Source organism: Micropterus dolomieu, linkage group LG08, assembly GCF_021292245.1.
Source record: "Micropterus dolomieu isolate WLL.071019.BEF.003 ecotype Adirondacks linkage group LG08, ASM2129224v1, whole genome shotgun sequence".
Classification (NCBI taxonomy): Eukaryota; Metazoa; Chordata; class Actinopteri; order Centrarchiformes; family Centrarchidae; genus Micropterus; species Micropterus dolomieu.
Window position 1 is genome coordinate 19,810,961 of NC_060157.1, and position 14,995 is coordinate 19,825,955.

General features: G+C 43.7%; 1 protein-coding gene across 3 annotated transcripts in view; it reads left to right on the forward strand.

Moving 5' to 3' along the window:
- Positions 1 to 14,995, forward strand: part of rerea (arginine-glutamic acid dipeptide (RE) repeats a) — a 125,426-nt gene that overhangs the window by 32,978 nt on the left and 77,453 nt on the right. Inside the window, exon 1 of one of the 3 annotated variants that reach the window (XM_046055689.1) lies at positions 207 to 617. The exons of the other annotated variants lie outside the window; for them this stretch is intronic. The gene's annotated coding sequence lies outside the window, so the exon portion shown is untranslated. Of the gene's footprint in view, positions 1 to 206; positions 618 to 14,995 lie in introns of those variants that run through there. 3 annotated transcript variants of the gene reach the window in all.

The window sequence follows — 14,995 nt, forward strand, 5'->3', positions numbered from 1 at the left end:
GGGGGGGGGGGGGGGGGGGGGGGGTTACCGAGACTGAGAGAGCGATAGGGGGAGCGTGGAGAGTGTGTGCATAGGAGAGAGAGAGAGAAGAAGAGGGGAGCGAGAGAGCGCGCGCGTGAGTGTGTGTGTGTGTGTGTTTGTGTGTGTGTGTGTGTGTGTGTGTGTGGAAAAAGGAAGCGGAGCCTGTAAACGGTGAACTCGCTGGTTTCCTACCCCTCGAAACAACTAAGCGCTGTTACTTTTCATGTGGACACTATCATCGACTGCAACAACTACACGGCCAAAGGGAATAGGAGCAATTTCGAGAGAGAAGAGAGGGGGTGCTAGTAAAGGTTGTAGTGCCTTTGCTCGGCGATTTCGGACGCGGACAGTCCATCAGTAAAGTGAAACCGTCTTTTGTTGAAGCAAGTGCTCGCCCGAGCCCCTCAGTGCGGGTAGCGGGTTTTTAAAAAAGAAAACGGGGAATAAAAAGTGTTCGCTTCATTTTGTCCCGGTTCTTGGATTTGGCCCAGCTGGCTTGACCCTCTTTAAGTTCGGCGGGTCATCTCGGGCAAGGATCGCGCTTTCAACTTAGTTGCAGCAGTCTCTGGGACTCCCAAGAATCACCAGACTGGCGGGTGAGTAGTTACTATACAAAAAAAAAATATTGCAGGACGGTTGTGGTCGAGGGAGGAGGGGAGAGAAATGTGTGGGTAATTAAAAAAAAACAAAAAAACAACATAAAACGGCATTTGGACAATAGTGTTGATGAAAGCGGGGTGGCACTTAGACTTTAACCTGAAAGTGTCTTAATTTTGTTTATACTCAGAGGAGGAGGCGTGTGTGACCTCCAGTCAGATGGGTTTTTTTTGAGTGCTCAGGCGAGTTGAAAGTTGGCTGCATTGTTATAAAACTTGGATGGTGTAGCAAACCCTCAAGCACCCTCCATGACCTGGCTAGCCTGGAACAGGGTTTCAGCCGCTAATGGTTTTAAAGTGAGAATAATGGTGTAAACAAAAGGAGGGGGGCTTAAATTGCAACCTTGCTGCTCAGGAAACATTAGAGATGTGTATTTTAGCAATGAAACTTCTAAGAAAGAAAAGTTGCCTTTTGACAGGGGGGATGTTGAAATGGATCTTGATGAGTCAGTGGTATATACATGTGAGGGGTGGGATTTCCCCAAGTATCTCACAAAGAGTTGGCTGTTGGATTCATGGCCTTGCTCCTGCAATAAATTGATTATTGGACTGTGATAATGGAAAGTTGTTGAGTGTTGAGAACTGTTGAGGGATCACCAAATTAACTTGACTTCCCCCCTTTAGCACCCCAGAGGCTATGAACTCTGGCCCAAGCACATGCAGCTCTCACTTGGGGGGGGGGCTGTGCCTGTTGTTGAAAAGAGCAAGGGGGGCTGGCTGGTGGGATGTGTGTGGTTTTTCTTTTTTTTTTTTTTCTTTTTTTTTTGGTGGGGGTGGATTAGGATTTGAAAGCAGACTACAGTTATTTGTCTGAAAGGCAGCTTATCTAATGTTTTCCAGTTATGGTAGAAGGGGGAGGAGGGCTTGTTTACCTAAATCACTGTAAAATTGGTCATAGTAAGTCTTCATGTGACTCCAGTCAGAAGCTGAATCCGCAGGGTATGTGGCCACATAAGCACAAAGAAGGCTTCAGCCCTGAAACAAGATTCAAATCGAGGAAGGGGGAAGCAGTGATTGCCTTCAATCGCTGCCATATAAAAACAATCTCTTCCTGAAATCCTCCCCCTACTGCTGCTGCTGCGTTTTTTTCCCCACCCAGCTATTACATGGACTTAGATGTTGCATTGCTAATTGTGAGGAGCTAATCTCCACCATACCCAGCTTCCTGTGGCATTTTTTTGTCCCCCTGCTAACTGAGAAGTGACCTCTAGCTTAATGATTCAGATGTGATTAATCCACTTGAGTGAGACGACGCTGCATGGGCTAATGTAAGGCACAGAGCTGCAGATAATGGATGATTGTTTGAACATAAAGGACATCTGCTCCACGTAAAAACTGTTTGAACATTTGAGTCTTCTTGGTTTTTAAAAGTCATGCAAATTTGAATTCCGGTACATTGTATATGTCACGAGGTGCAATTATAGCTGAAAGGTTAACAATGGTTTTCTTTCTTAGTGTCCCCGTGACTCTCAAAACTGAACTGCCAGTCGTTGCTGTCTAATCTTAAAAGGGAGTGATCTTTGATTTGCATGTCATTCACTGATGAAGTATGAAGATTTCACAGACTTGCTTCTATTTTTGTTGGTGATTTTCAGGTGATGTCACTTGTTGTACAACTTGTATTTGCGCCACCATATTGGCTGACAACATGGCAGTGTAAACAAGACAGGGTTTGAGCATTCCACTCATACAAGTGACGCTGAGGATTTTTCTCGCTGATGTAGGTCTGACAGTGTCACTCACCAGAGCTTCCCCCCCCCCCCCCCCCCCCCCCCCCCCCCCCCCCCCCCCCTTAAAGACCAAAATGTTTTCTGTTGTGTGGCGGTCACTGTTTAGTGGAGAGGATTAGTCCTTTAATTAGCGTGATGGGCCTGTCTCTGAAATGGTAACCAGTAACTTGACAGAAAACATCTTGGTAATGAGGATAACGTGTAATCACAATCACCGCCTACACTGTCATGTGGGAAAGCTTGCATAGCTCGTCTCTCTGAACACATTTAGAAAATGGCGTGTTCCTCATTTCCCCAGGGGGTAAGCATATCCATTTAGTTTCACTACTTGGATTGTATGAAAGAGGAAGTGGTCAGCCCTCTTAATGGAGTTGTACACAAGAGCCCGAGTTGTTGTGCAGTGTGGGATTTACATGGGAAGAGAGCACCGTGAGTGTTTCACAGTGAGGCTGCTATCCGACAAGAATTTAGTAGCCTAAATCTTAATTATGTACACGCTACCATACTGCTGTTGGTATAATTTCTCATCTCTATTGCAATAGGTTATAGCAGAGTTTGTAGGAAATTAAATCTGATGTGCAATTTGATCTGGGGCCCGAGTCCGCAATATGTGTTGTTGATTCATGTAAACCAAGGGAAGCACCCCCCAACACACACACACAAACACAAGTCTCACCGCTGACAAGGTACCGAGAGCTAGTAAACATTCAGCTCACATACAGGCGCGTGTACAAGTGTCACCTCTGAGGAATCTGAGGGGCGATATCCGGATCAAAGAGGCTGTTTCCAACCATACACAGAGAGAGATGCTTCATAGAGTGAGGCTGCAACGGCTGTCTGGCTGCTCAGAGGCGGCTGAATGTTTGACAGGGCATTGGAAAAACGTTATTTAATCTGCTCGCGTGATGGCCCTCACTAGGATTGCACCACGCTGCGTCTCTGCCCCCTCCCCCCTCCCAGTGCCGGGATGATGGCAGTTGCTGGCTGGTTGGAAAACAGTCAGAGAGGTTGTCTGTCTGTTGTTTGTTTTTTAACGGTATGATGTAATGCATTAAGAATCAGAAACTGTAATTGATGCAGTGTTGGTGGGCCTCTAATTTTCTTTCTAATGAGTAAGTCTGCTGGGGTCGTGATATCTTTTCTTTTTTTAATAGTTTGAATGACTCAACTGTATTCCAATGTAATTACAAAGAAATTACGCGAGTGTTATTATAATAAGCCACATGAATGAAAACAGATGGGATGTTAGACCCATTCAAAAACCTGATGCTGATCAGGTAACCGTAGGTAGATTACAATTCTGGCTTTTGTGGTTGTGTGAATTTGGCTTAACTGCATATATACCAGCCACATAAAAAGGTATTGCTCGCAGTTACCCTCCCACGTTTGACCCCCAACAATACAGAAATGCGAGAGCCACCGTCACGGCTTCCATGCCATTGTTGGTATTATTCCATCCCCCTACACAGAAGCAGACTCATGGTCTGGAGGAGCGATGATGAATCTCTTTAAGGTCTTGTTGATTCTTTAGATGGGTTTCATTTCTAAGTGATCTGACCTATTGTCCTCGCAGATAGTGGTTTACCGGTGACACATTTAGAATACATTAACCACTGATTGACATAGTATTCATGAAACAGTGGTAGCTCTGCTGAGGAGGCGGTACTCTCTGGTGGGTAACTACTGAACTAGAGAGTGATGAAGGACTGGAGAGGTGCTTTGATTGTTCATAGAAAAGTCCATCTAATGTGTTGTGTGCACAGTGGAAGGGCTGATATCTTTAATTAACAACCTCAGGAGCCAACCATGAGTGAGAAATTGGGATAATTGAAAATAGGCCCCGTCTCCTTTTCCCCCCTCTCTGTCTGTACATCCTTAAAGCAGCTGAGCCCATCAGAGGGCACTTTCACACATGTTAAGTGGGGGGACATCTGGCCTCGTTAATTCAGTGCATGGTCATAAAGTGGAATGGCGGTCCCCACAGGGCCGCCTGCTCTGAACACCATCAGATGGAGCCTGTGTGTCCGCACAACGCGTTCTCATCTCAGTGCGTCAGCGTCCTCCCTGTTGACCGTCCCTCAGACACCGGCTCTGACACTTCAGCAAGAACATCCACGCAGTCCCGCTCTGATGTTTAAACGCAGATGCTGATGTCCGAGGGAGAAAGTGACAGTACATAAATCCAGAAAATAGAGTGGTGTATACTGTAAGGCTGTGATGTGTGGTGTTATCGAGCACTTCTCATTTTCACTTAGTTAATACAACTAAGAAATAAGACTCTCTGTGGGATTTTAGCAATCAACTACAGCGAAACAGCTTTTTTCCCCCGCCTCATATTGGATATGTGTAGCCTGTGTCCATTAAGTGTATGTGTTATGATCGGTGCGCTGTCAGAGCCTATATAGCAGTATCCTTATGCCTTCCGTCCCTCCATCCTCAGCAGTGGTAGCACATAATTGTGTGGCAGCAGCGGGGAAGCAGTCATGCTGCGCATTCATATCCTATTTTAGCAAGTAAACATTAAATGTGTTTAAATGTATCACAGCTTTATTTATGCATAGAATCTGCTGTTAAGTCTGAATTATACATTAGCCAATGAATAATGCATCACTGCCATTCCTTAATGATTACTTGCCAGGCAGCAAATGGTAATGTTTGCTGATAAATTTACCCATTGATCTTGCTTGTGTTTAACCAGGCTTGTAGAGATGATGGTTTTTTGCTCCATTTTATGTTTGGGGAGGGTTTTTTTTGGTCAAGAATGTAATCAAAAGCAATCTAATTGTCTGTTTTTTATTTTTAGAAGATGTCTTTTAAAAAAAGACTAGTGAGCCCCAAGGAATTAAAGTAAAATGGATACAATAAGAATTCTCACATACTACTTTTTTTCTTAGTAATTTTCAATTCTGATATTTTTAAGAACATGTCAATAAGGTTGGTGTGTTTACATACTGCTGTCTTCATGGCTGTTTTTAGGGTGAGTTATTTATCCTTAGACCTCAACAGATCAATGTCCAATTTAGGGCTGAACGATTAATCGTTTTCAAATCGAAATTGTGATTTGAAAGAACGCAATTAGCTAATCGTGAAGATGGTGATTTAAATGTAGGTTAATTAAACAGCGTATCTGATCCGTCATGCAGTTGCAAATTTATTCCGTTGTCATCCTTGTGTGACAGATCTGCTCACCAATCACGAGGGCCATACGCTTCCTGTTAAGGTCCTACTCACCAATCAGAGCGGGCACAGGGTGTGTACCTTTTACAACAACAAACAAAACTGGAGGAAAAAGTGTATGATAATGGCGCCAGCCGAACCGACACAGGCAGCGGCTGTTTTGTCCGGCGTCAACTCACACTGAAGTGTTTCAGCAGCGGAGCATTTAGCCTACACGTTGTTACAATGTTGTTAATTTGTCATTTTGTCTGCTTAGAATACGGATAACAGCTCTCTGTGAGCCCGTTCTGCTCCACTCTGTGCGGGTTACATATCCACATGGAACTTTAGCAAAACATCAATCAAAAAATCGTAATCGCAATATCTGGCAGAAAATCAGTCCAGTTGCAGTCTTCTTTGTTGGCTTGTAGCCATTACACGACAGTGTTTGTTTGAAGTACAGAGTCTAGATGATGTCTGCCGAGTTGGTTATTCAGCCCATACTTGTTAAACGTTGTCTTTTGATAGCATGTCTTCATTATCGCTGGTCTTAACAGCCGCACCGAGCCAGATTATTGGCACATAATCCGTATAATGCTGTGAGTCTGGCATTGCTGAAGCCTCGAAACACAGCCCTGTTACTGTGCAGATATATTGCTTATCCACACAATGAGAAAATATTGACTAGTTGTCACTCACTCATTTGATTAGTTGTGCAGGTGATTCTGCTTTTCGTTTGTCACCCTGGCAACGTAAACGGGAAAACATAGGCAGCAGCCTTTTTCTATCCAGTAATGAAGCACTGGAGCATCACGGACTATCACATCTGGAAAACCTCTCTAAGCAGGAACGAATGTCTTTATCACTCACGGTGTATCATTGGCACTTGTCAGCCCAGAATAGTATCCACAAAAAAGGCCAACATTTGACAGCATTTCTCGCCGCAGAATGTGCAGCTGCCTGGGAGTGATGTACTCCCAACAATTCCACTTTGATTTTTTTTACAGCTTAGCTGAGTGAGATTTATCCGTATATTTACAGTGTTGGCCAGTCACTCCATTTTCTTTTGTCTGTAAGAAAAGCGGCTTAAAGCAGTCAGCTGCTGTGCGTAAGCCAGGTCATAACGAGAGCACCTTACATTTAACCCAACAGGATTCATCAGTGGCCTTGTTCTTCCAAAAAATAATGAGGTTGACGGTGAGGGCTGCCCCAGGCTGCATGTAGGGAGATGATCTCTCTGAACCGGCAGATCATTCCTGTTTTTTTATGCTAAAAAGGCCGGCTAATGACTATTCTTGATATGTGTCAGTGCTTTAAGTAAACTAGCTTTAATTCACAGATCTAATGGGCTTGATTGTGAAGCTGAGTCGAGGCAGTCAGTGAGAGGCTTGCGCCCGTGTGTGTGTGTGTGGGAGGGGGGGTGTAATTGTTTTTGCTGGCGGTGATTCTCTCTGGAAGGGATGACTGCACAATCCAGATATGTAAACTAGAATAAACGGAAAGGCAATATGCTGATACCTTGTCTGTTTCCTCTTGATCAACCTAGCTTTTGAAAATTACATTTTTTGAGACTCTGCCCGAACACTCTTTGGTTTCAGCCTGTCAGTAATGCTTGCTTTACAAACCTGTATCTGCTCAACTAAGCATTTCAAACATGTAAATAGCATGCGGGAAAAAATGGAGATCTTGAGGAAATCATTAACTGTGACGGCGCACCATAAAACAAAGAGGAAGAATTGAAGACAACAGATGCTCAAAGGGTTTGATTCTGCTTATTGGAGCATGACACTTATTTAGTGCAGCGGAGAATCTCAATGCGTAGACAATGATGCTGTGTCTTGCCAGTGCCCTGACAGTCAGATCTATTCTCCAGAGGCATTCGCAATATTAATATGTTTTTGGGGTTTTTTTTTGCATTCATTCAGACTTCACATTTCTTTGTTTGCTTGACCCTGATGTCATTTTTTGCGCACATGGAATCAGGCTTGTTTGCCTGCACAAGACAGCTTTTTATGTCTATCAGGCTGTAGCGGAGTAGACGTCCACCTCTTATGTTGCATTCATAACAAAGCTGCTCAGCCCTGCGCCAGTAAAAGAGGATGATGATAAAGTGAGCTGACTCTATTGGTCTGATAAAGATCAACTTAAGACCCACCAGGAAGCAGTGCAGTTTGCAAACACACGTTCTTTTGGGGATATAGTTTGTGTCAGCATAGGGGCAAGACTGGACATCTGTCTGCTAGTGATCTATAGTGTCCACAATCCCTCCCACAGACTGTTGGCTTTGGCACTCGAGCAGTACACCGGTTGCTGTAGTACACCCAGCCACCCACAACAGTGGCTTATCTCGCTAGCATGACAAACAAGTGGGCTAACAAAGAAGATAGAAAGCAATAGGACACACAGTAACAGAGGACCTTAAGAGCGCCTTGCCATCATAACTCCACTTCAAAATGGAGGCCTTTGTTCTGTGATCGTTGGAGAGGACATCATAGCAAGGTAGTGGCACATCTTTTCATCCTCAAACACGCTCCCTCCCACTCATTCAGCCCTGCTGTCGGTGAAGGAGATCCTCTGCCTGATAGGGCTTCAGAGAAAGGTATTCCTCTGGGACTGTTGTTCAGGGATTTCTGCAGTTCTGCCATGCGCTGATTAAAGGAACACTTGTAGATAATCCTTTTAAAAATAGATCTTTGTTGCAGCAGTGTAGGGGTGTGTGTGTGTGTGTGTGTGTGTGGTGGAGGGGGGCAGAAAAAGCCCCAGATTTGGATTTTCTTTAAATGGTTATCACCTTGGTACGATCAGCAGCTCGGCTAAGATAAATATTTAATGACAGAGTGGCTGAAATAGAGCTGTTACTGACTGCTGGTGAGAAATGGAGCTTCTATTTAGAGCCCATACAGTTCCATAAAGTCACGGCATTGGTAGACAGCCCAAGGTTATTAGTGTTAGTATGAGAGTAGTGTGCATTTTGTGGTGTGTCTGTGGGTTGCTAAAGAGTTCTCACTCTTTTTCTTGCTGCAGTGATATGAAGCAGAGAAATGCACTCAGTCTGTTATTGGGCATTCACTCATGAATCCTTGATGGGATTACGGGTATATGTGTGTGTGTGTGAGAGAGCGCGCTGTTGTGGCAGCACTATAGTTAATGCACGACAGCGTTACTGTTCAGGCGCACTTCACTTCACTACTATTTCCACAAGCTAAACAGCTGTATGTTTTGCCCTTTACTACCTTAGTTTTGCTCTGTTTCATTTCACATGCTCCCTGCCCTCTGGGTTCTTGTTTGATGTCATTCATGTCATGCAAAATTGATTGCAAAGGCCTGCATCAATGCTCGCTGCAATGAAGTTATCTTGGTGTAAAGACAGATTTCCCTACATTGATTCTCTTAACCTTACACTTTCACACTCAAGTGAATAGAACCTTTAAATTGATATCCGCCTTGCTTTTAGATTTTTTTGGCAAGGATTATGAAGTGAGACTCGTATTAGGACTTGAGTCTTATCGCACAGCTCATTTAAACACTGATCTAGGCTCCGCTTGATTCATCCTGTTTACTCATTACATGATAGCTATGGCGAAAGCAATTACTTTCAGCTTTCAAGTACCTTGCTTTTGGTCACACTGCGGCTCTTATTCATTTCACTGGAGCTCCCAAGGCACCGTGGCTTCCAATCAGGCCAGTGAGTGGCGTGCGCTTACATCTCACCACTTTGTGTAGGAAATAGGTGGGTAAACACAGCAGAGTCCTTGAAGCACTTCCCATCCCTGCTATTGGATTACCAGCTGCCTTTTTCCGGGTCTCATCTGCACAGATGAGTGCCAAGATCAATGGAGCTCTTAGTGCAAAGCTAATTCGATCAGGACTGGCTTTGCTACTGCTGATCAGAGATTATATATTTTTTTTTTAAATGTGAAACAAAAACTTAATCAAGTCAAGGCCCATGTCCAATAGCTGGTATTTGTAGCCACTCCAGCTCACATACACGTCAATTAGGAGGCATTTCATATTCATTATTGAGTTGTTGGGTTGGCCCGCTGAGAAGAAGTGTGGAGATGGAAGTAGTGAACTGCTGTGTAAAGTGATCCGTCCAGTTTTTTGCTGAGTGTAGCAGGAATGCTGCCTTTTTCTCTAGCAGAGCGACTGGCATCATAAATAAGCTAAGAGCGTGTTTTTAGAGGGATGAGGTGCCTGCTTTGACGGTGAGCAGAGAGAAAGGGTTGAAGGGCATATTGACCCTCTTGTTCTGGAAAGCGAAACGCAGACTCTTCAGTGCCCCTTGTTCCCCCATTAATTATTGTTTGATGCTAATAAAGGAGGGGGGGGACAGGGGGATGTTATGAAACATAATTATTCATTGTAGCATTTCCCCTCGACGAGCCTTGTTCCCCCTCCTCTTGTGCTTAGTGAAGAAGCTGCCAGGGGCTGTCAGTTGAGTACAGCAGGCAAAGATGTCCCCTCAGCCTTTTAAGGAGGGGGACAGGAGGGAGCAGGGTGAAGGGCGCCATTTGCCCCAGTGATATATGAGGAGAGACAGCAATATATGTAAGGAGCTGCTGAAAGAAGGATAGAAGGTCAAGGCACATTACACTCCAGCCATTTATTGGCTGAGCACATAGTCTGACCTGGACTGCAAATACAGTTGCTCAGCAGCAGCAGCTTTTTTTTTTGGTTTATAAATGTATGTGTGTGCTTTTTCAGGTGTGTGTGTGTGTGTGTGTGTGTCAATGGCCTACACATTTTAGATTGACATGTGTGTCTACACATAGATGAATGCTGTACTGTAGTGAATATGCTCTGTGGCTTTTTATAAGCTTGCAGATGCAGTGGGAAGCTATTTTAACAAGACTGTAGCTCCACAGACCTGTCCTCCTGGATTTTCACTAAGCGACTGCGATGGCAGAAGCAGTGTAGAGGCTAATTTCTATGCATGAACAGCATATGGTGTGCTTAAACACAATACAAGCATGGGATTAGTCTCATAACATTGTTTTAATTGTGTGCAGTATAAACAGTCCTATATATATATACTCTCCCCCTGCTGTTACTTTGTTTTATATTAAGAAAGCAAATGATTTATTTAGGTGACGTTCTCTATGTTTTAAAAGGAGTGTATTATTGGCATAGGCAGGGCTGGGTACTATTTTCTTTGTCATTAATGGCCCAGCGACGAGAGGAGAAGCCGGCGAGAGTGCCATGGTCAAAGCCGAACATTAACATTCCAAGAATATCTGAGGCTTATTCACAGCAACTTGGCCACACAGCCAGCTGCATTCACCTTTTTGGTTTTTAAAAAAAAAAAAAGACAACAGGCCCATAGTCAGCCTGAGCTATGTTGTATCAGGCGGCGTTTTTTAATGTGCCATTGTTGTTGCACAGTGAGGGATGCGACGTGTAATCCAATATATTGCAGTTGTTGTTGCTGTTTGGAAAGATGAAAAATATGCAGCTTGTGTTTGCTGGAGGCATAGCACACTATCAGTCAGGGATCAAGTCTCCATTTCACACATGAACAGGCAGAGTTAATCTGTGGATCGCTACTGTACACTGCATGATATCCAGCCTCTATTTTCCCAAAAGCCCATTGTTCTAGGCCCCTGCTGCTAATGTTTTTGGAAAATAGTTACCTTTTGTGTATTTTTAGGTTAACACCTAAGCATTCGCTTGTGGTGCAGGTAGTAAAGCAGGTCTGACTCCTTCAGACTCTTTAAAAATAATTGTGTATATCTAAAAATAATTGTGTATATTTGTATCCTAACTGTGTGTGTGGCCTGTTGGTATGTGGCAGCGTCCACTAAAATGCCACAACTGTAAGAGGCCCAGTCCTGACCATTGCATGTTTTATGAGCTGTCCTCATAAGATATGGGAGCTCCGAGCTCAGATCCTGCTTGTTCCAGCAGTGTTTTTATCACTAGTGGCCACTTCCCCCAACCTTTTTTTTTTTTTGGATGATGGAGAATAATCATATCCAGAATCAGGCAACGTCTACAACACAGCCCTGTCTGTGGCTACAGTTTAATAAGTGTGGCTAGCTGCGTGTAGGCCTCCCAGAGTCATGATTCATATTATTCTCCTCATGCGCACTGCAGAGGGTGCTTTCCCCTCCGCCTAGGATTACTGGCCTGCATGACTGAGATGGTGGATGACAAGGCTGAACGCTACACTGAATATTCCACTCTCCAAGTCACCTCCCCCCGCTGACTACTTTCTAAAGCTGTCCTTTTTCCTTGAACAAACATATCTCCAACTGAAGAACGTTCACTGACGGTGTCTGTTTGCAGTGCTCACACATTTGCTTGTGAGTTTTAGCTGTGGTTGTGAGAATGCTGAAATTAGCATGGAGGTTAACGAACAAAGGTGGATGTTGTGCGTCGAAGATGAATCCTTTGTTTAATTTATTGTGTCAGTCGTGTGCTTGTCAATCTTGATGGTCTGTTGGTGGTGACAGGAGAAGCGTTTGCATGTGAAATAATAGCCCTACCTAATTAGAGGTAATACCATCCTGCGGTATGTAGAGGTGGAGGTGTTTTTAAGCTCTGATCATTGTAAGACGTCGAATGGAGGGATTGTCCTCCCACCCCGACCATCTGCTGGTAGACAGAGCGGACACAGCTAAAAATTTTAGGCGGGGAAATGGTCTTGTGTACTGACCTAATGGCTTTGTTTTTTTGGGAGCTGTTCTTTAAGATTTCCCTCAGTGCCCCTGCTGGCCTACGCTGTCAGTCTGAAACCTCAGAGCTGTCTTATCTGTCACTCTAATCTATTTATGTTAGTTTTTCCTCTGTGTTGGCATGTCGCTCTGTGTGACATAGTGATTAGAGTAGCTGGAGGATGTAGGGCAGCTGTATGAATACATTTCCTCCTCCTACATTCATTAGACAACCATTTGGAGTTGAACTGACGGATAGGATCAAGCTGATGGGGGGGGGGGGAGAAAGTGGGGATATTTGATTGCAGAATATCAGTGGAAGTGGTAAATGATTGAGTGCTCAAACGTTAAAATCTCAAGAGTCCTTTTGTTCTAACAGAAGACAAAATCACTGTTAGGTTTTTTTTTTTCTCTCTTCCAGTAAATCTTTTTGCTCTATACATCTGATTGAGAAAATGTCATGTAACTCATTTTCCTCACCCCCTGCTAGAGCTCTGTTCCATTTTATAGAGCTAAATGTTTGAAGACATATTGACATATATGATACAATTTTTTATTTTTTTATTTTTTTTTGTACAAGTCAGGCTTGAATGTGTTCCCAGTTTGTATTTATACCTCTCCTGACCCCAGCTTTACCTTTGGGTAAATTTCCATTACAACGGCATAATTCACCAAAAAATTGAATTGTCAGTGCCTCTCCAGAGGCGAAAGACACTAGAAATCCTTTCGAATCAGGCACTCTAATCCAACTGTAAAAAAAAAAAAAAAAAAAAAAGCAGCCCACAGATTTACAGGGAAACTCAATTAAGTGCCACATTCATGATAGTGCTGTCTGCCACCACGTACCTCACATTCTCCCACTTCTCTTATCAATGACACACTGCGAGAGGTCCTTTTTCTGGCCTACTCATGATTACATTTTTCAAGAGTGTCTTATTTAAAGGAAAGGGGAAGGGTGACAATGGACAAACCTGGCATTTCCCTCAGGAGCCGTGTCTAAACATGATGCCTTGTGAAGCCGTCAGAGCTGCTGAAATGGCCTTCAGCTTCGCTCCAGCCAGACAAACGTGGCAGGCTGAGAGAGGTACTGTATCTTGAAGGAGCTGGTATTAGGCTGTGAAATGATGTCCTGCTCACAGACTCTGTAGATAATGGACATCTTGGGTTTTGGAGCGGCCCCCTTAGGGCCATTTGGAGCTCTCCCGGAGAGCACACAAACAGGGACTAGAGTAGGATTTAGCCTTCTTTCAAAGATGGAGTAGAGGCTTAGACCCTGTGGAGCACACACTGATCCTTATGTCTGTGGCTAACGGTACTTGTGGACTGTTGGACAGAGAATATGTTTTGACTTAGTGGATCTCGGTTTATATTACAAAAAGAAAGTAATGGATGCTATTGTTAGCCCGGAGAGATTCTGTAAATTTTCTTAATCTTTTTAGACAGTGATAGTTTATTGTTGCACACAGTGTCACTGTGCATGAGGATCTGCTTGCTGCAGTGCTTTGCTTTTTACCATAGGAGTCTCTAGGCAGGTTTAAATGTTGATGTTGGAAAGTCCCAAGCTATCTTTTCTCAAGCACCGCTTTTACCTAGTAAACTAACCCCGGATGCCGGCTAAAAATAGAGCTTTTGTGAGCACAGCTTTAGCAGAAGGAAAAAAGATGTGGTTACTCATCAGTGAATTGAAAAACAAGCGGAGCAGACAAGTGTCTTTGCCCTGCCAATGTGAACTAAAACAGAGAGGGCCTCAGAGAATAAAGCATGCCATGATTGCACCAGGTAAGACAAAGCAGGCAGGGTGCAGAGACCACAGAGAATCCCTTATGAAGTGGCCTACCCCTTGCCTCCAGCTGAGCCTTTCATTGTGCTGTTGTTTCTAGGGCGCTTGGATGGCAGCTTAGATTAGATGGCACTGAGTAATGGATTGGAGCTGACGAAAACCTGCTGCAGCTCAACATCACCACAGCTAGGATCCATGCACTGCTGAGGATCTGGCTGGTTTATTCGGATCAATTTGAGTTGCCCTCATTGTTAATAACCCTGTGTATATTCATGCTAACATTGTTCTCCTCTAATCTGTATTCATGCGAGTATTTCATTCAATCCCTTTGCAAAGCCGGCCCTAAATCCTTGCCAATCACATTTTGCTACTTCATAGTTCTCCAATTGAATATGCCATGAATGACTTTTCAGTCTCTCTCCAAAAAACTGAGTGGATTGCTGTGCTGGTTATGTTGTTGTCAGAAACTATTTTGCATTTAAATGCAGAAATGTGTAGTTTCTTTATTATTTCTTCTATATAAAGCTGCATGAATAAATGTCCAGCTTTTGCAAATTTGTAATCCAACATAATCAATTAGCAAAATTTTGGCGGGATAAAAAAAACAAACCCTGCATATGTATAGGTACTGAAGCAAAGCGTGATAATTTGGATGCTTGTTGTTAGACAGGTTTTGATTAAAACTACAGAGATGAGTACGGATTTGGGTAAATGTGGGAGTGATTTGGAATGAATAAAACATGTCTTATTTAAAAGGCTGTTTGGAAGAGAGAGAGTAAGAGAATAGGGGGAAAAAGCTGTGTTTAGGTAACAGAAACCTGCTGTGCAGCCATTGTGGGGGATGATGTGTTAATCGAGCCACAAACTGTGGTTTTTCAGGCCAGAGGTCTCATTTAAACAGGCGCGGAAAAGAGAAATGTATTTGAGCGGGGCCCTGCTGGCTGCTAGCCCTTGACTTCATTGCAGTAATGTAAATGGTAGATTACGTGACCCCCCCCC